This window comes from Phyllostomus hastatus, unplaced genomic scaffold (assembly GCF_019186645.2).
Source record: "Phyllostomus hastatus isolate PE091 unplaced genomic scaffold, TTU_PhHast_1.1 phas_scaffold_193, whole genome shotgun sequence".
NCBI classification, from domain to species: Eukaryota; Metazoa; Chordata; class Mammalia; order Chiroptera; family Phyllostomidae; genus Phyllostomus; species Phyllostomus hastatus.
In genome coordinates this window covers 1,531,924-1,554,254 of record NW_025334015.1, presented here as the reverse complement: position 1 = coordinate 1,554,254, position 22,331 = coordinate 1,531,924, and the positions used below count along the sequence as shown (strand labels likewise).

The window sequence follows — 22,331 nt, the reverse complement described above, 5'->3', positions numbered from 1 at the left end:
AAAATACACCTTCACAAAAAGAATATTATATGTGTATGTTGTTGTATCTGTGTATGTTTACATGAGCATGGTGAAAAGTAAGGAAAGAAATAGATTAGCATACTAATCTGAGTTAATGGGAGAAGGTGATGTCGGTGAAGAAAGCAGTGGAGGAAAGGAATCAAGCAAAAATGAGAAAGACCATGGTAACAATAATAATAAAGTAGTATATAATATGATTGCATTTTGTGTTACATAAAGTGGCATTTGGATGATTGAAAAAGAAATAATTTGCTCCACCCCTCAGAAAAAAATCTGTACTATCAGACACAACTCAGCTTGCCTGGTGAACCATCAGCACAGGAGTTCTACTGAGTCCCTTTTTGCTTCCAACTGGTGTCGGACATCTTCTGGCAGCTTTTTTTGGAACTTAAAATGTAAATATAAATCACAACACATAAAAAATGGTTTTATTTACAAAGTAACATGTCTATTTTGATACAGACAACTCAATAGTGCATATTCTTACAGAGACCCTGAGTACAGAGATTTGTCCACACTCTGGGAAGTTAAAAAAGCAACAGGACAGGAAGTAGGGTATAGCGTATCCTTCTCTGTTTCTAATTTTCCTCTTTATTGTTGTCAATTAATGTTACACATGTATTTCTTTCTCATTTTCTCTACTTACTCCTATGCTGGGTCATGAAATTCTCATAAAAATAGGATCAGTGCCCGGTACATCATAAATACTTCATACAGGTTTGCAAAGCAATGAATGCCAGGTGGCAGCCACACCTTCCAGGGTCAGCAGGGTGTGGCATTGCTCAGCCAGTCTGATCCTTCCCAGGGACCTGGAAGCACAGGCATCTGATCAAGCTGCTTTGCAGAGCCTGTCCCCTCCACTCCACCCAGTGCCTAGGCCCAGCGGTGTCTGTTCTGACAGAAGAATGGGAACAAAAGAAGTGAATGCCTGTAGCTTTCAGTCTCCTCACCCAATTCAATGACCCTGTTGTTTTTCCATCCCCAGATCTATTCTGGTAACTCTCAACCAAAGGGCAGTCCGATTCTCTCAGCCTGCTATCTTTAACACTTTGGGAGTAAAATGCTCACTCCATTTTCTCCTTGCACAGATGCGAGGGTGAGAAATAATCCTAGACATACTGAATTTCTCCATTAGAGGTGGCAATAGTTACAATCTCTTAAAGCCAGTGCCACACATTTCAAAGTATTTCTTTCCATATACAAAATCTCAAGAGACACAGGAAGCATAGGCAGAATTATTAGCATCAGGAAAAGAACCTGAAGATAGGTATAGGAAAGCTACTTGCTGGAAATGATAAACTAGCAATATGGGAACTAGGAGTTAGAACCCAGCTCTTCCCAATAGCAATCAGAGCCCAGGAGCAATCAGCATTTTAAAGAAAATAAATTGGTGTAGATCAGCACTGCCCAACAGAAACAGAATGTGAGCCACACATGTCAGAAATTTTCCAGTCACCATATTAACAAAAAATAAATAAATAAAACAGGGGACATTATTTTTAATAATTTTATGCTACCCAATATAGCTTAAATATTGTCATTTTGTCATATAATTAATATAATTTTACTAAGCTAGTTTACCCTCCGTTTGTGCTAAGTCTTGGAAATCTGCTGTGTATTTTATACTTGGAGGACATCTGAATTAGGATCACCTCCAGAAAGTATGCAATAACTACATGTGGCTGATAACTACCCTGTAGGACAGCACACAGGCATAGTAAAAGGAGGAGATAAGACAATAAATTGCATTTATAAATAAGTGAAATTCCCCTCAAAAAAGAGACTGTTGTAGAAGTGTTTCACCAAAAAAGGAGCTGAGGAAAGCCAGCATATGCCCTTCAGTTACAGGCTGCAGCCAAGAGTGAGACCAACCCCAAATAGGGATTTGAAATGGGGTCCAGACCTCAAGGTGTTCAGGAAATACTAGGATGCCCTCACCCCTTCCCCTTCAGGTGTGAGTTGGGGGAAGGGACAAATGGAGCAAGGCCATTGAGAGCTGTTTTGCATAGCAACAGCTTTGCAGCTAACCTTTGGCATGGTCATTTAACATATCTGTAACCTTTAACTGGTTTCAAATAGTTGTGGCCATGCTCTGAGTCAGGGGAATGGAAGCAACTTCCCCCCAAGACATAACTGGGAGGCAACTCCCCTGAGTTACAGCACCTGCGTGGGAGCTTGGAGAAGATTGGCTCCATGACAGTGGGCCACACCTGCCCAGACTCACAATGGCAGCCTAGTAAAGCTGGAAAGATATGAGAGTGCTGGCAAGTGTAGCCGATTGTGGGAGGAGTCAGAAATGGGGCTGCAGAGGAAGATTGGAGTGGGGATTTAAACCAAGCTGCGGCAGCCATTGTGTAGGGGGAGAACCACGTGGCTGGGGCCCTGACAGAGAGAATCACATGGCTTTGCCAGAGTGGGGACCCCTGCAGTTTTAGAAGGGGGAACCACCACCCAGCTTTAGCAGAGATCCCAGCGACACAGCTGATGGTGCTAGGAACCAAGGGAGGCCTACCAGCTGAGATGGATTATTGGGAAGAACCAGGGGCTGCCTGAGCCGTGGACTTCTATTTCTTTTCCTGAGATACGGTATCCCAGACTGGGCAAAGGGGGAAGGACTGTGTGTGTTTGTGGGTATTTTAAGGGACTTTGGGATTTTGATGAAGACATTAGGTCACTACTTTAAGTCTGTATAGCATTAAATAAACATTTCCTTTCCTTTTCATGAATCTCTGGCATTGAGAGATGTCTTCCCTTTGGCAGTGGACATAATGAACCTGGAGGGTTCCTTTTGGTAATGGTATATTGCCCTTGCCCCCACCCCCGTTTGTTTCTGTAACACTTCCACCAGCCCCAAAACATGGAGCCCCAGCCCTGATGCTGCCAGATGTGTCCTGTCCCAGGAGCACAGTTGTGGCACTCAATCATAGAAGCAAGACCTGGCAAGTTTATGAAAAGCTGCTCCCTCCAGCTTATACAGCCTCTACCAGTATGAAACTGACCCACAACCATTTTAAACCTCAGTAAGTCTGACAGGAAACTGACCTAGTAAACTAGATAAATTGCCTCTGAAGCCAGGCCTGCCTGCCCCCTGCTCTGTCCCCCAGTGAAACTGGAGCTGTTTGGAAGCTTTGCTCAACTATTCTGAGAGGCTATGAGTGAAGGCTCTGATGGCCCAGCCACCAGCCCTGGAATTCTAGGTCACTGTCACATTTGCATGAGAGCAAGTACCCAGGGAGTGCTCTTGGGGGTGGCAGTTACTCATGACTCGATGGATGACTCTGAGCTTACTGATCCACCTCTTTTATCTCTCAGTGGCCCTACCAGAAAGTGGCCATAATAATGCCTGCACATCTGAATCTTTCTGAACTGTCTGTCCACTCTGCATGTACCGCAGGCTCTTAAACACTCACTAAATGGACACATTGGAGCACTGCATGCATGACAGTATGGGGGACAGTATGACAGTCTATGATAATTTTCTCACAATTCCTGTTCATTCAATGGGAAGGAACAGAAAGGCAGGCATGCGTTGGTGAAGGGCAGAACTAAAGGCCGGGAAGCACCACCATTCAGGGAGCTCCTGAGCCTTACTCCCCCAGTAGAGGGGCACATGGAGCTCCTCTGCTTCTACCTGCACCATGGACTCAGCTTTGGGCTCCCTCCAGTCCCCTAAGTCCATGGAATTTCTCAAGCGCTCCAGGTTTTCTGGCTGGTTTAAGAGCCTTATGGAGGCATAATATCTCAAGTTTAAGTTGTCAAAAATGTTTAAGGTCTAACCAAGCTTCAGTGACCTAACTGAATCTGGGCTCCTTTCAAAAACACCACTGAACACCATAATCATTTGGTTTTTGCAAATTCTCTTTCCTTTAAAAAACCCTGACATAACTGTAGAAGACAACTAAACATGCCAGAAAATAAAGATAATGCAGTTTCTTAGTCACGCCTTGTGCTCTAATTCCTATCAGTCAGGGAGCTAAAACAGTGATTCCTGGAGGGAACTGCTCCAACACATGTGCAAGGACCATGCTGGAGACCCTGGCAAGGCACCCACCTTCCTTTGGTCTATGCCCTGATTTCTGGTGTAAACTGGGAAACTTCCTTGAGTCTGAGCCTCGGTTTCAACAGCCTATAAAACAGAGAAAGCAACCTATTTTCTACCTAATAACCTGTATCAAGAAGTAATTTAGATTGGGAGAAAAAATACACCAACATAGTAAGAAGGACTAGTGGGATTTCTAACCTTCATTTTCCAGCAGTTTTGAAAGGAAATTACATTAGTTAAAGAAAATATTTAATTTATTGTAAAATTTAGCATAAGAGTAACTTGAAATCGGTAGCATCCATATGAGGGAAAATCGTAGTCTAATCTCAAATATCTATGTGACACTAAATTCATAGTCTTTGTTTACAGTACTTTTTAAACTGCAATGGACTTTCCTGGGTTCACCTCTTCTATTTAGGCCTGTGGAGGCTCAGTTTCACATTTCAAAACAGGGGAAACAACAACAGGGTTCTTGTCGGGGGAGCCAAGAAAGTGACAGAGATAGAAGTCACACTCACATCCTCTCAGACTATAGCAAAATCACAACTAAATTATAAAACAATCAACCTGGACAACCACCAGAGAAGACTGCAGGAACAGAAGTCTTATAACCAGGGATTTACAAAGAAGACATATTGAGACTGGTTGGAAGGGCAGAGATGAAGGGAAAAAAGCTGGCCTTACACCCATGAGCCATGGTTGAGAATCTGGAGGGATACGTCAGTTGCAAAGTTTCCCCACTGAGGAGCAGGGGATTGCAACCTTATGTGGGACTCCCCATCCCAGAACACTAGTGTTAGGAAGAGGAGCCCACATAACATCTGGTGGTAAAATCAATGCAGATTCCATCAGCACAGGTGAGACAAGAGACTGCTGTCTTTTTAAAGGGCCAACACACAAAAACTCATTTGTGGGCACTTACCCTGAGCACCCAGGGGGCAATGGTGGCTCAGAAGAGACTGGAGTCATATAGGGAGGGATTGGATTGTGTGGCTTGAGGGAGAGGGTTAGAGAGACAGTTGCTATGTCCTTGTGCTTAGTCCCTCCACCACAAACACTATCTCCTTTGACCACTCCTCTCAATAAAGTGAAAGCCTGGGGAGCTGATCTGTCCCACCCTGCTGATTTCCTGAGTCCCTACCCTGCCGAGCTGCCACCCAACAGAGAAATCTGCTGGCAGCAGCCAGCCTGGGGCCTCATTGCAGTCTTCCTTGAAAAAAAATTTGAGGATAAAGACAGTAAAGAAAGAAAACTACAGACCAGTATCACTGATGAACATAGAGACTAAAATCCTCAACAAAATATTTGCAAACCACATTCAGCAATACATTAAAAAAATCATACACCATGATCAAGTGGGATTCATCCCAGGGATGCAAGGATAGTACAATATTTGCAAATCAATATACATAACACATCACATAAACAAGAGTAAAGACAAAAATCACATAGTCATATCAATAGATGAAGAAAAAGCATTTGATAAGGTACAGCACCTACTTATGATAAAAATACTCAGCAAAGTGGGGGTAGAGGGAGCATTCCTCAACATAATAAAGGCCATATATGAGAAAACTACAGCCAACATCATACTCAACAGGCAAAAACTAAAAGCTTTCCCAATAATATCAGGAACAAGACAGGGCTGTCTGCTTTCACCATACAACATACTATTAGAAGTTCTAGCCACAGTGATAAGACAAGAAAAAAAATAAAAGGCATCGGAATAGGAAAAGAGGAAGTAAAATTGTCATTGTTTGCAGATGACATGACAGTGTACATAGAAAACCCTATAAACTCCACCAAAAAGCTACTCAACCTAATGAGAGGGTTTGACAAAGCAGCAGAATACAAAGTCAATATTCAGAAATCAAAGGCATTTTTGTATACCAACAACAAAATATCAGAAACAGAAATTAAGGGGAAAATCCCCTTTTGTATAGCAACAAGAAAAAATAAAATACCTAGGAACAAACCTAACCAAGGACGTAAAAGACCTGTACTCAGAAAACTACAGAACACTGAAGACAGAAATTAAAGAAAATATGGATAAATAGAAGTATATACTGTGTTTGTGGAATGGAATAATTAGCATCACCAAAATGTCCATAGTACACAAAGCAATTGATAGATTCAATGTAATCCCTATTAAAGTACCAATGACATATTTGACAGATATAAAACAAACATTTCAAAAATTTATATGGAACCATAAACCACTCTGAATAGTTTCAGAAATTTTGAGGAAAAAAAAAGCAGGAGAGATCACAATATCTGATATCCAATTATATTTCAAGGCCACTGTAATCAAAACAGTCTGGTACTGGCATAAGAACAGACACATAGACCAATAGAACAGAATAGAGAGCTCAAACCCAAGTCTCTATGGTCATTTACTATTCAAGAAAGTGGGCAGGGACACAAAATGGAGTAAAAATAGCCTCTTCAGTAAATGGTGTTGGCAGATCTGGACACCTACATGCCAAAAAAAAAATAGAAAGAAAGAAAGAAAGAAACTGATCCACCAACTTAAACCATACACAGAAATAAACTCAAGATGGATAACAGAATTAAGTATAAGTCATGATACCATAAAAGTCCTAGAAGAGAACATAGGCAGAAATACGTCAGATATTCCACACAGCAATATTTTCACCTATATGTCCCCTAGAGCAACAGACACAAAGGAAAGAATAAACAAATGGGATCTCATCAAAATAAAAAGCTTCTTCATGGCTAAAGAAAACATCAGCAAAATGAAGAGGGAACCAACAGTGTGGGAAAATATATTTGCCAATGATACCTCAGACAAGAGTTTGATCTCCAAAATATATAAAAAACTCACACAACTGCACATAAGAACACAAACAATCCAATTTAAAAAATGGTCAAAGGATCTGAACAGACACTTCTGGAGACATATGAAAAGATGTTCAGCATCACTAGCCATCAGAGTGATGCAAGTTAAAACCACAGTGAAATACCACTTCATACCCATCAGAATGGCCATCATAAACAAATCAACAAACAATAAGTGCTGGTGAGGTTGTGGAGAAAAGGGAACCCTAGTACATTGTTGGTGGGAATGCAGACTTGTACAGCCACTATGGAAAACAGTATGGAATTTCCTCATAAAACTAAAAATGGAACTGCTCTTTGACCCAGCAATTACACTGCTGGCATTATACCCTAAGAATCCTGAAACACCAATTCAAAAGAACCTATGCACCCCAATGTTCATAGCAACATTATTTACAATAGCCAAATGTTGAAAACTGCCCAAGAGCCCATCAGTAAATGAGTAGATCAAAAAACTGTGGTACATTTACAAGTGGAATACTACACAGCAGAAAGAAAGAAGGAACTCCTACCCTTAGCAACAGCATGGATGGAACTGGAGAGTATTGTGTGAAGTGAAATCAGCCAGGCAGTGAAAGCCAAATACCATATGATAGTGGAACCTAATCAACAAAACAAGTAAGCAAGCAAAATATAACCAGAGACATTGAAATTAAGAACAATCTGACAGTAACCAGAGGGGAGCTAGGAAGGGCTAATGGGGGGGAAGGAGGGAATGGTTTTCAGGAATAACTATAAAGGACACATGGACAAAACCAAGGAGGGGTGGAATCAAGGGAGGGAGGTGGGGATGGCTGTGTGGGGGGAATGGTGGGGGCTAAATGCAGACAACTGTACTTGAACAACAATAAAATATGTTTTTTAAAAAGTTCTCCTAAAAGGACATACAGATAGCCAATGAACATATGAAATATACTCAACATCACCAATCATCTGATAATCCAAATTAAACTATAATGAGATACCATCGCATACCTGTTAGAATGGCTATTATCAATAAATCAATAAGCAACAAATGTTGGCCAGGATGTGGAGAAAAAGGAGCTCTTGTGCACTGTTGGTAGGAATGCAGATTGGTGTAGCTACTATGGAACACGATACAAAGTTTCTTAAAAAATTAAAAGCCCTATGACCCAGAAATTTCACTTCTGGGTATATATCCAAAGAAACACAAAATGCTCATTCAAAAGAACATTAGCAGTATTATTTACAATAGCTAACATATGGAAACAACACAAGTGCCCATCAATATATGAATGGATAAAAAAGTTGTGGTATATACTTGTATGTACAATGCAATATAACTCAATCATAAAAAAAGAATGAAATTTTACCATTTTCAACAGCATGAATTGAACTAGATAATATTATGCTAAGTGAAAGAAGTCAGACAAAGACTATTACCATGTGATTTTACTTATATTCAGAATTTAAAGAATGAAATACATGAACAAACAAAATAGAAACAGATCATAGATATAGAGAACAGACTGATAGTTGCCAGAGGGGAAGGTATTTGGGAACTGGGGAAAAAGGTGAAGAGATTGAAAAGTATTTATTGGGAGTTACAAAATAGTCATGGGGATGTAAAATACAGCATAAGGAATATGGTCAGATGTACTCTAATAACTAATATGTATGGTGTCAGGATTGGTACTTGAAATATCAGGGAGATCACTTTATAAAGAATATGATTATCCTACTACTATGCTATCTACCTGAAACTACTACAAAATAATATTTAATATAAACTGCAATTGAAAAATAAAATTAAGAACATAACAATAGGTCTCATGATAATTAAATGAAAGGATATATAGCACAGTGGAAGGCCCACAAAATTCTGAGTGACTTTTCCCCTTGATAAGAATAAGAGAAGCAGCAAGCACAGATGGGATCTGAATTGCACACTTTGTCTTCTGTGCTGATTTCTCACTTCCTATATTAACCCACAACTATGGACAGGTGAGGGTTTTAACATTTTGTATTTGTTTACTGGAAAATTCTTCCACTCTCAGGGCTTCAACTTCCACATCTTAGCACATGGCACACAATTCTTTTTCTTGCTTCTAAATTACTCAAGTTATAGTCACATTGACTGTCAGATATTTTCATCTGGGAGATCAACAAGCTCATTAAGTTCAGCATGGGCAAAAACAAACTGACTATATTTCTTTTAAAACTTTTGAAATCCCTTACCCTTATTTCTTATTTCACTGAGGTAGCAATAATCAGAAAAGAACTTCCACCCCTCACGGCTTCCAGCCAAGATGGAGATATAGGTAGATATGCTTCGCTTCCTTGCACAACCAAAAGAATGATAACAACCAATTTAAAAAACAAAAAGCAACCAGAATTGCCAGAAAGTCAAACTGTATGGAAATCTGACAAACAAGGGGTCAAAGAAACATTCATCCAGATTGGTAGGAGGGGCAGACATGGGCAGCCAGAGTAGAGAGGATACATGGCAAGGTGGAAGCTGGCAGGCCAGGTGGGTGAGGCAGTGGCTGATGGACCAGGCAGTTCCACATTCACATGTGGATAAGCTGGGAGGAACAACAAGGGAGCAGGAGAGTGGGACACACCAGGAAAACTAGGGTTCCAGCTTGAGGAACTAAAAGCTCAAAACCTCTGCCTATAAAAACTGTGAGGGGCCCTGTCTGCTGTGGCTCAGTGGATTGAGTGCTGGCCTGTGAATCAAAGAGTTGTTGGTTCAATTTCAAATCAGGGTACATGCCTAGGCTGTGGGTCAAGAAGCAACCCACTGGTGTTTCTCTCACACATTGATATTTCTGTACCACTCTTTCTTTCTCCCTTCCACTCTCTCTAAAAATAAATAAATAAATAAATAAACAAATAAATAAATAAATAAACAAATAAATAGAATCTTTAAATAATAAAAAACCTGTGGGGGTTACAGAAGTGGGAGAAACTCCCAGTCTCACCAGAAAGTCCATTGGAGGGGACTACAGAATCCAAGAAAGTACCCAAACCCACCTACCCAGGAATCAGCACCTGGAAAGGGCACAATCTGCTTGTGGGAAGCAAGGAAAGTGACTAAAAGTGAGAGCTGAGCAAGTGGCATTGTTCCCTCTCTTACTCCTCTTCCACAGATGGCACCACAACGCAGTGAAGTGGGTTGCCCCACCCTGGCGAATACCTAAGCCTCTGCGCTTTACAATGTAACAGATGAACCAAGACAAAGAAATACGGCCCAAATGAAAGAACAGATCAAAACTGCAGAAAAAGAACTAAGTGACAATAAGGTAGCCAACCTATCAGATGCAGAGTTCAAAACACTGGTGATCAGTATGCTCACAGAAATGGTTGAGTATGGTGTCAAAATAAAGGAAGAAGTGAAGACTATACAAAGAGAAATAAAAAAATATACAGGGAACCAACAGTGTTGGGAAGGAAACCAGGACTCAAATCAATGATTTGGAACTAAAGAAAGAAAGAAATATCCAACCAGAATGGAATGAAGAAAGAAGAATGCAAAAAAATGAGGAGAGGCTGAGAAACCTCTGGGACAACTTTAAACATTACAACATCCAAAGCATAAGGGTGCTTCCCAGTTAAGGTCAAGTTAAAGGAGTTTATCACTATCAAGCCCTTATTACATGAAATGTTAAAGGAACTTATCTAAAAAAAATAAAATCAAAACTAGAAACAGTAAAATGACAACAATCTCATAAATATCAACAACTGCACCTGAAACAAAAATTCACTGAGCAAACAACTGGAACAGAAACAGATTCACAGAAATAGAGGTCACACGGAGGGTTATCAGTGGGGAGAGGGAAGGGAAAAATGGGGGAAAGGTACAGGGAATAAGAAATATAAATGGTGGGCACAAAATAGACTGGGAGGGGTTAAGAATAGTATAGGAAATAGAGAAGCCAAAGAACTTATATGTATGACCCATGGATATGAACTAAGGAGGGGGTGCTAGTGGGAGGGGGATGCAGGGCAGAGGGGAATAAAGGGAGTAAAATGGATCAACTGTAATAGCATAATCAATAAAGTATACTTAAAAAAAAGAAAAGATGCTTACATGGCAGGAGAGAGAAAATGATCAAGAAGATGGTTTTCCCAGGGTGAGGCTCACCCATTGCTCTCCAGGTATGCTGAGCCCTGAAATTTCCCCAAACATGGGAAACTGTATAATTTGTGGTAGTGGGGGACCGTGTTTGCACTCTCCCCTGAAAAGTAAAAAAAGAAAAGAACTTCCATAAGACCCATCACCAAATTTACCAACCTAGTTGTATCTGCATGTACATTACTGACTTTATTCCCTATTACCATAATGATCTGTCCCTGCTCCTGTCTCTAAGTCTAGCTTGTTCACTTCTTCCCCTCCCACAGTCACGTTTCTCTGTCCTCAATATTTCCTTCTCAAATGGACCATTCCCATGCACCTATAAACATACAAACTGATATTTCCACCAAGTAAAAAACTCACTGGATCCCACATCACCCCATTTCTCTGCTTCCTTTTGCAACAGAAGTCCTCAAAATAATTATTAATATTGGTTGTTTCTTCTCTTTTCTTCCCATATTCTCAAGAAACAATTTCTGTTAGGCCTTAGGCCTTGCAGTTATTGTCATCAACAGAATTTTTCTTGTCACCAGTAACCTTAATATTATCAAATTCAATAGCTACTTCCAGTTTTCATATTACCCAACTTAAAGTCAGCAGCTGGCATAGCTAATTATGTCTTCTTGAGTCTCTTTTTCCCTCTGACCTCTGCGGCATTACTCTCCCTTGGATCTCTCCCTAGCTCACTGCCCACTTCCCTTACTAAGCCTGTTTTGCTGGTTTTTTATCATCTTCCCATCCTCCAAATCTTGGAACATCTGGGCCTCTTACTTTCTCTTCTTACTCCCCTGGTGATCTCATCCAGTTTCATGGATTTAAAAAATATCTATACACTGACAACTCCAAATATTACAAATTACATCTTTAGGCCAGAATGCTTCTCTAAACTTAAAATGTATATATATACATATATATATACATATATTTTTTTCAGTCCATTTTAGACCCAACTCCCCAACACACACACACACACACACACACACACACACACACACACACACACTGAGATTTCTCCCTCTCAGTAAATACCAACTTATTTGCTCTGGCTAAAAATCTTAGAGGCCACCTTGACATCTCTCCATTTCTTACACTTCAAGTCCAAATCATCAGCTTACATTTGAAAATATCCAAAATCTACTTTTCACCCCCTCCTGCTATTATCATCCCAATCCAAGCCCCCATCCTCTCTGTACATATATGTAATAACTTCCAAGATTCCCTGCTTCTCCCACTAGCTTATTCTTCCCACAAAATGTGGAGTGAAGCTGCATTAGAAACTGTAAATCAGATCATAGCACTCTCTGTATAAAGCTTCCACTGCCTTTACACATCAGAGCAAAATTCAAGGTCATTTCCATGGCCTACTAGCTCCCACATGATCTCCCCAGAAGTTCCTGCCCTACCTACCTCTCTGATCTCATTGCTACCACTATTCCTAGTTCCTATATTACCTTAATTAATTACTTCATATCTGGTCTCTCTACCTCTGCATCTCCTCCCTTCAGTAATACATTTGTTCATGACTGCCAGATTAACCTTTTGAACCACCACTTTCATTTTTAAAGTACCTTAAATCAAGGAATGGGTCTTTTTTATCTTGGAATACCCTGTGTGAGGTACTCAGTAGGTGCTTAAGAATTGTAAAAAACATGTTTTGAATGTGTCAAACTATGTATAACACACCTTAATCCAGAAATACTAAGGTTGCTTTTATCCTAAGGCAGTTCCTTGCCTACAACTCTGTTAGGATCCCCCTACAAACTACAGAACACAGTTCATGGCCCCTCGTGACCTGGTAATGCCTACCTCATGGTCTCCCCTTCTCAGTACTAATCCTCTCCCACCCCAGAATATGATTTTCTCCTGGTTGCTTGTGCTCACACTGTTTTTCACCCTCTTGGGATACCTTTTCTCGCCATTTATCAAACTCTACTGACCTTTCAAAGTCTGGAGCAAGCCACACTTGTCCTTCAAGGCCTATCCTAAGCATACTACCCCCAAAACATCCTCTACTCTGTCCTCCTGTAGTACTAGATGTTAGCATCAGTCATTTGGTACTTAGCACATTCAAATATTCATTCATCATTCACTCATTCATTTACCAGATATTTATATTACCAGGCCTCTACAGACATTAACGATATTTTCTGTCCCTACTTTTTCCTGCTCTCTTCATTTGTGTTATAAATTCTTTGAGGAAGAAAACTAAAATTTTAAACTTATTTAAATGGTCTATGCAATATGTGTATATGTGTATCTGAAAGAGAATGTGGCCTGCCTCATACTTTTGTGTTGTTATACATATTGTACCATCTGCATAGAATGCCCTCTTTCCAGCTCTCATTATTCCCACCTGTGAGGAAAATTGTTACTCTTCTCCACATGGACAAATTAGACTGATCTCTTCCTCCCATGGGTCTCCTCCACCTCCAACACATTGCACTTGTCTGGCTCTCATGGTTTCTTGTCTGTTTTCTTTGGTGAATGATTTCCCCTCCTAATGCCACTAACAGTGACATTCTATGGTATAAATAAGTACTTTGCATCCTTTTCAGGAAAAAAATGCAAATTAAATCCACACAGGTGCTATAGCCATTGCTGTGCCAAACATATCAGTGAACTTTAAAATGCACTTCTCACTATTAGTACCTTATGTATCTAAAACGTGTTTCAGCCTTTTGTACACTAACAACACCCATGTGAAGTTACTATAGAACCTTCCCTTAATGTATTTGAATTACTGAGTCTGCAGTTTTATGCTTCTGTGGTTCTTTTCCCTACTGTTCTATTTCTGTGCATTGTCCTAAGAGTAGAGATTAAGTGAATTAATCAGTAGAATACACTTGATGTACGCTGAAGGCCCCATGTGAGTGCTCATGCTTGCCACTGCCTGGGTATCTCAAATGATATTTAGAACAAAGAATTAAGAAGCTTGGTTATAATCCAATTCTGAAAAATCATACAAATCTAGAAAGGTGAATACTATGAATGAAACTTTAGAAAAGCGATGCTATGAAAAATGTAGGAAGGTGATACTATGGTTAAACTGGCATTTTCTAAGCAAAATACCTTGATTCAAAATCTCCACCCTACTTCTTTCTGGTTGTGTGCTGTTAAGCATATTATTTTATACTTTTTATTCTCATTTCATAAATATAGTAAATGGAGATACTAAATGAAGATAATATAAGAAAATAATTGATAGTTTTGTGATAATGAAAGATAATGTATATAAAATACTTAGCATGCTGCCAATCACATTAGTATGCACTCGATAAGTAAATAAATGTTATTTATAAATATTGTGTCAAGAGACCAGAAAAACAACTATTTTTATACTTAAAAAACAGATAAAGACAAATGTTTTCATAATTAAAAACAAATTATGTAAAGAGCTTAATAGTGAACATGATATATTATGGCAGAATTCTAGAAAATACTATTTAAAAGATGACTTATGAAGAGAAAGAAGTGATCCCTTTAGGATAGCATAGGTTCATTATGACTAAGTCAAATCCACTAATCTTATTTCCTTTTTGGAAATTATTATTAGACAGACATGTGTAATATCTGTGATTATACAGAAGTAGTGTATCTTCATTATTTGTAATGTTTTACACTTTATTTGGTGGTTTTTTACAGAAATATAGTCAAAATGAGAATTTCATCAAGTAAGCTAGCTAAAAATATACAATGGCCATTATGGAGTAACTAATACAAGGCTCACCCTCCTATAGTAACTAAACAAAAGCAATGAAACTATCATTTTTAGACATTAGAAAACAGGCTTAATTGTAATCCTAAGACAAGAGATGCAAACTAAATGAGCTCTGCGATTGGCTAGGCATTCTGTCTGAAAGCACTTCTAAGGCCGTAGTACAGTGAGAAGCAGCCCAAGCAAAACAGAGTAGTCTTGCTGAATTTAGGAGGCAGAAATCAGAGTTGAGCAGACTGAGGTAGCTAGAATTTGTGGAATAAAATACCACAGAGGAAAAAAAATCTACACAGGAATTAAAAAAAGCCAGAAATTTGTATAATAATCCCTTTGAGTCTTTCACTGAACACTAAACTTCATATGCTCAGGAGGAAACTCCATTATCTCAAGCAGTCACTGAGAAGCTGTAAGCTGAATAAAGATCTGTCTGGAAAAAATCTACCCATTGATAATATAATGAGTATGGTTTGCACAACATCCATGTGACCTAGCAGCCAAGGAGTAGACTGGCATGCACATGTGTGAACAATGACAACTTCACAGCACTAGTCAGTGGTGATGGTAGAAGTTGGTGAGTGAGCACATGTACTGTGTGACTGTCACATTAAAAATGACTGAGTGAGTACAGCAACAAAGCTGCATCAAGTTTTGCACTAAGCTTGAACATTCCTCCATGGAAACTATTCAGATGATTCAGAAGGCCACAGCTATGGGCAACAGGTAATTGGCAGCTTCATCAAAACAACATGCCTACTCACATATCACATCTCAGGCAGAGTTTTCTGGCAAAACATCAAATCACCCAGGTGACTCCAACCCCTCCCCTGCAGCCCATATTTGGTTCCCTGTGATGTCTGACTTTTCCCAAAACTAAATTCACCTTTGAAAGGAAAGAGATTGCAGACCACCAATGAGATTCAGGAAACTACAATGGAATAGCAGATGTTCATTGGGAAAACTGTGAGGTCTCAAGGCGCCTACTTTGAAGCGGACTGAGGCGTCATTGTCCTATGTACAATATTTCTTGTATCTTGTATCTTCTTCAGTAAATGTCTCTAGTTTTCATATTACATGGCTGGATATTCTCTAAACAGACCTCATATTTCTAGAGCTCATGTGGAGTTGGGAGACAGTCAAGGTCTAACTAGCCAGCATGAAGAGAGATTTTTTAAATTTTGGGACATTAAGTAGAGACTCCAGAAGAGCCACTCCTTAGAAATATGGTAAAAAGTACCCCAAGGATAAAGGCTATTCCAGACTTACTTTTTAAAATTATTACATAGATTTCAAAGGGATCAGAGTGATTCACAAATAACTTAATGGCCTGCCAAAACAAAAGTCCCCACTCTTTAAAGAAAAACTACAAAATCTAGACACTGAACAATGCTAATGCACAATCTCCCATTGGACACCCAACCCCAACAATTGATAGATATGTAACCTATAACCAATATTTTTTAAATCAGGCAATAAAAACAATGACAGAACATATAGAAGCAATGGATGTAGCAAATACTTTAAAATGGCTAATATACATATGTATGAGTATTTAAAGGCAAAGAAACATAATGAGATAAACTAAAGATATGGAAAAGGAAGCAAAATAAATCTTCTAGAGATGAAAAGATTATATCTGAAATAAAAAATTCACTACTTGGACTTACATAATAGCAGATTAAACACTGTAGAAAAAATGACCAGTGAACTTTTATACAACAAATGGAAATTATCCAAATTGAAACAGGAAAGAAAAAAATGAAAAAAAATGCTTACTATTTACATAAGCAACTTTCAAGACAATGTAAATCAGCCTAACATATGTGTAACTGGAGCCCCAGAAAAGAAAGCATAAAAGAATATTTAAATAAATAATAGTCAAAATGTACCAAATTTGATGAAAATTATAAAGCCATAGATCCAAGACACTGAGCAAAAAGCAAGTGGAAAGTAAAAACATTGACACATCATAGTAAAAGTGCTATAAATCAAAGGTAAAGATAAAATTGCAAAAGCATCCAGAGGGAAAAAGACATACAAAGAAGTAAAGTAATAAGGACTGCAGACTTCCCCTCAGTAATAACGCAAGACAGAAGGTAATTGAATGGCACCTTTAAAGTGCTGAAACAAAACAATCAGCCCAGAGTTATATATCCATTGAGGATACTCCTCAAAAATAGAAGTAAAATAAAGATGTTAAAAAATAAATAAAAAGAGCTGAAAGAATTTGTCCCCAGATCTGCACCATACACACACACACACACAAATTAATGACATCCAGGCTTAAGGAAATGACACCGGATGGAAACTTAGATACACCTTATAAAGAAATGAAGAGTGCTGAAATAATAACTGTATGGATAAATATAAAATATATTTAAATATATTGGATTAGTAAATTAAGACATTTCCAGTTCTGGCCAAGATGGAGTCATAGGCAGAAACCCTTTGCTCTCTTGCACAACCAAAAGGAGGATAACAACCAATCTAAAATCAATAAACAACCAGAAGTGCCAGAAAATCAAACTGCATGGAACTCTGACAACCAAGGAATTGAAACAATCAACCAGAACAACCAGACTGGTAAGGTGGCAGACAGAGAAAACCCATGGCAAGGTGGTGGACCTTGTAGGCGGTAGCACAATGTGGGCTATGGCAGTTCCCACAGTGGGAGAAACTCCCAGTCTCACATGTGAGTTCGTTGGAAAGTGAGACTAGAGCAGAGCAAGGGAGTCACACAGTTGCCCCTCCCCCACAGACAACAACATAATGTAGCAAAGAGGTTTTCCCTGCCCGGGTGAACACAGGGTGCACCCCCTTACAACATAACAGGTGCACTGAGACAAAGAAATATGGCCCAAATGAAAGAACAGATCAAAGCTCCAGAGAAAGAGTTAAGCAATGAGGAGATAGCCAACCTATCTGATGGAGGGTTCAAAACCTTGGTAATCAAGATGCTCACAGAACTAATTGAGCTTAGTCACAGAATGAAGGAACAAATGAAGGCTACCCAAAGTGAAATAAAGCAAAATATTCAGGGAACCAACAGTGACAGAAAGGGAACTGGGACTCAAATCAACAATTTGGAACAAAAGGAAGAAATAAATATCCAACAATACAGAATGAAGAAACAAGAATTCAAAAAAAAAAATGAAAGACCCTTAAGACCCTCTGGGACAACTTTAAACATTACAATATTCAAATTATACGTGTGCCAGAAGGAAAAGAACAACAGCAAGAAGTTAAAAACTTATTTGAACAAATAATTAAAGAAAACTTCCCCAATCTGCTGAAGGAAACAGACTTCCAGAAAGTCCAGGAGGACCAGAGAGTCCCAAAGAAACTGGACCCAAAGAGGAACACACTAAGGCACATCATCATTAAGTTACCCAAGATTAAAGATGAGAGAATCTTAAAAGCAGCAGGAGGAAAGGAGAATTACCTACAAAAAAGTGCCCATAAGGCTATCAGCTGATTTCTCAGAAACTTTGCACGCAAGGGACTGCAAAGAAGTATTTGAAGTCATGAAAGGCAAGGACCTACATCCAAGATTACTCTACCCAGCAAAGCTATCATTTAGAATGGAAGGGCAGATAAAGTGCTTCTCAGATAAGGTCAAGTTAAATGGGTTCATCATCACCAAGCCCTTATTATATGAAATGTTAAAGGGACTTATCTAAGAAAAAAAAAAGATAAAAAATACAAACAATAAATGACAACAAACTCATAACTATCAACAAATGAACCTAAAACACAAAAAGAAAAAGAAAAACAATGAAAACAAAAATTAGAACAGGAACAGAATCAGAGAAATGGAGATCACACGGAGGGTTTTCAGTGGAGAAGGGGAAAGGAGAATTCAGGGGAAGGTACAAGGAAGAACAAGCATAATTTGTAGGCATAAAATAGATGGGGAGAGGTCAAAAATTGTACAAAAAACAGAGAAGTCAAAGAACTTATATGTACAACCCATAGACATGAACTAAGGGGGGGGAGGGAATGCTGGAGGGTTTGGGGGTTCAGGAAAGAGGAGGGATAAAAGGGGAAAGTTGAGAAAACTGTAATAGCATAATCAATAAAATATACTTAAAAAATTTCCCTAAGCTCCAACATCAGGCAGCTTCCTGGGTGAATTCTACTAATCCTATAAGAAAAAAATAATACCGATCACACAAAACTATTTCAAAAAACAGAAAAAGAAGAAACATTTGCTGGCTCATTTTACAGGACAGCAATACTATGATACAAAAAACAAATAATAAAATTTTAAGAAAAGAACATTTCAAACCAATATCCTTCATAAATATGGACACAAAAATCTTTTAAAATATAGCAATTGAAAATCAGCAATGTGTAACAATAATAATGTATCATGACAAAATGTGCTTTACACGAACAATGCATTGTTGATTTAACATTTGAAATTCAACCACTGAAACCATAGCAAAATAAAGGAGGAAAATTACATGATCATCTACATGTCTAGTAAAATTTGACAAGCTGATTCTAAAATTTATATGGAAATGTAAAATATCTATAATACACATAGTTTTAGATAAATAACAAAGTTGGAGACTTTATACTATCTGATTTCAGATTACTATAAAGCAGTGACTCTCAACCTTTTCCATCTCATGTCACATATAAACGAATTACTAAAATTCTGCAGCACACCAAAAAATATGTATTTTTTTCCAATCTGACAAAAAATAGGTATAATTTTGATTCATTCACACCAACAACTATTGTTGTGTTGGCTGTTTTCTTATTTTTATTTGACAATCTACAGAAAAAGAGGTAGCACCCCTGACTAAATCATGAGGTATGGGATGTCATAAAGATTCTGTGGCACACCAGTTGAAAATCACTGCCATAAAGCTAAACAACACTTAACACAATGTGGTATTGGGGTGAGGATAGGATGCAGGTCAGCAGAGAGGATAGAAGGTCCAAAAATAGACCTACACACTATTTGGTCAGCTGATTTTCCAACATTTTGGTCAGCTAATTCAAACAGATGAATTATCGAGGGTACTCAATGGGGGAAAACCATTTCCAGAAAAAAAAAATGGTTAGAATAGCTGGAATTTGTGTGGAAAACCATAAACCTTGACTTTTATTTCATATTACACACAAAAATTAATTCAAAGTGGATCATCAAATTAAACATAAAATTTAAAAATACAAAACATCAAAGAAAGCGTAGGAGAAAAATCTTACCAATCTTAGGGTAGCGATGATTTCTTAGTCAGAGGAAATAAAGTATTAACCATAAAAATGATAAATCAAACTTCATCAAAATTAAAATTTCTGTTCTGTTTTTTGAAAGGTACTGTTAACAAAAAGGAGAGCCACAGATTGAGATGGTGGAAATATATATACACATAAATGTACATGTCCTGAATCAGAGCTTTTATGACTTGAAAACAAAAAGATGGACATAAATACCTAATTCAAAAATAGACACAGAAGATTTGAACAAACATTTCACTAATGAAAAGAAGCTCAATATCACTGGTCATGAAAATCAAAATTACCTGTACAATGAGATACCACTACATAAGAACAGGCATTGGCCAGTATGTAGAAGAATGGGAACTCTCATACATTGCTGGTAGGATGACAAAATGGGACAACTCTTTGGAAAACTGACAGTTTCTAATAAAGTTAAGCACACAAATCGCTAATGACTCCACTCATGGGCATTTACCATAGAGAAATGAAAGACATGTCCACACAAAGACTTGTACAGAAATGTACAAGGATGATTTAACAGCCAAATGGAGATAAGCCAAATGTCCATCAGTAGATGAATGAATAAATAAAATCTGATAAACCCATGCAATGGAATATTCCTGAGCAATAAAAAGAACAAGCTAATAAGCCAAGTACTAATACATACTACCACATGAGTGAATCTCAAAAACATTCCACTGAGGACACATGGACAAAACCAAAGGGGGCTCAAGGGTGGGAAGTAGGCATGGCTGGGATAGCAAGGAGTGATGAGGGGGAAATGGAGACAACTGTACTTGAACAAAAATGAAAAAAATGTGAAAAAAAAGAAAATCAAGTAATTGCTTTAAAAAAAAGGAAACTAGCAGACTAAAAAGAATGATACATAATAAAAGATCTGAACTGAAACATTACATTTTTTGCTTTAGACATCCTGCATTCACTATCAGCTATAGTGAAGAGAGAAAAAGAAAAAAAAACATGTTGCTGAGTAAAAATAGCCAGGTAGAAATAATAACATACTCCATAATTCCTTTACAGGAAATTATAGAACAGGCAACACTGTGCTAACCAACAGTGACAGAAAACAGATTTATGATTGCCTGGGTCCCGAGAGGCTGAAGATGCCTACAAAAAGGCATGAGAGGTGATGGAAATGTCCTATGTCTTGATTGTGGCAGTGTTTACATGGGTACATATATTTATCAATATTCACCAATGTGTACAGTGAAAGTGGGTTCATTTTAATGTATGAAATTTATATGTAAATTATATATAAATAATATTGATTTTAAATACTCAAAAAGGATTATACAAATTGGATTGAAAGTTCAGGCCTTTGTTCTCAACCTCACCAGACTACATTCTTATATAACAAGAAACTATGTTTATCAAGTTTATTGCTGGCACATAGTTAGAAGAGTTTCTTTTATTTATTTTCTCAATACATATTCCTAAGCAACCACAATATGTTAAGCATTTAAGACCATAATGGGGAAGGAAAAAATGAGGTCTCTATTCTCCATTGCATTACAGACCCTGGGTGAGGCAGACATAAGTGGAGTTACAAGCTGAAAGAAGTGGAGCAGCTCTATGAGACCATATAAAAGGAACATGGCTGAGCCTGAAGTGGGCATGAGAAGGCTCCCTGAAGCTTTCATTCTTAAGAACAAGTGGTAGGACTTACCTAATTTAGGGATGCATTTTGCATTTCAAAGTCCTTGTGTGGGAGTGCTAAGCATTTTGAAGGAACTACAGGAAGAGCCAGGAGCCCTAAGAACAAGGGACAGCACGAAATGAGATGAAGCAGGAAGGCAGGGGAGCCAGTCAAAGGCACATCCGAGGGCAATGAGAGCCCATGCACAGGTCCTACGCTTAAGCAATAGGCTGGAAGGGCAGGCCAGCACCGTGCCCCCACCCAGGTGAGGAAATTGGCTCCTTCAAGTGATGGGTGAGGAGGGAGAGAAGTGTGTGCTTTTGCTAATAGGAGGTAAAATGGACAATTCTTGATGAAAGATTGGATTTGGGGAAAGAGGCAAGGGGGCAGGAAGGCAGCCAGATTTTTGTCTTGGACACCTGAATGGGCAGAAGCATTCTTTACTGAGATAACTCTACAAAGGAAGAGTTATCTAGTGCTAGTGCTGGACTACTTACCCCCACTCCCGTTTTCCCTCCCCTACTGCCGTTTCACTGGCCTCGACTGTTTGGCCATCTGTTTCTCCAAAAGTGCCTGTCAGGCCAGGACACCTCAATTCTCTGCACAATGGAATGTGGTACACACCAAGATATTGGAGACCCTGGACCTCTGCGTCTCTATGGCCCACTCTGAAGCCAGCTGACTCCGCCCCGAGGAGAAGGCGGCA

At 38.7% G+C, this 22,331-nt stretch overlaps 1 non-coding gene across 1 annotated transcript; it reads left to right on the top strand.

Annotated features, from left to right (window-relative positions):
• Positions 1-10,968: 10,968 nt before the first annotated feature.
• On the top strand, positions 10,969-11,127 carry LOC123832634. Its single transcript, XR_006788105.1, has one exon. It is a non-coding gene; the product is annotated as a U1 spliceosomal RNA (small nuclear RNA).
• Positions 11,128-22,331: the final 11,204 nt, after the last annotated feature.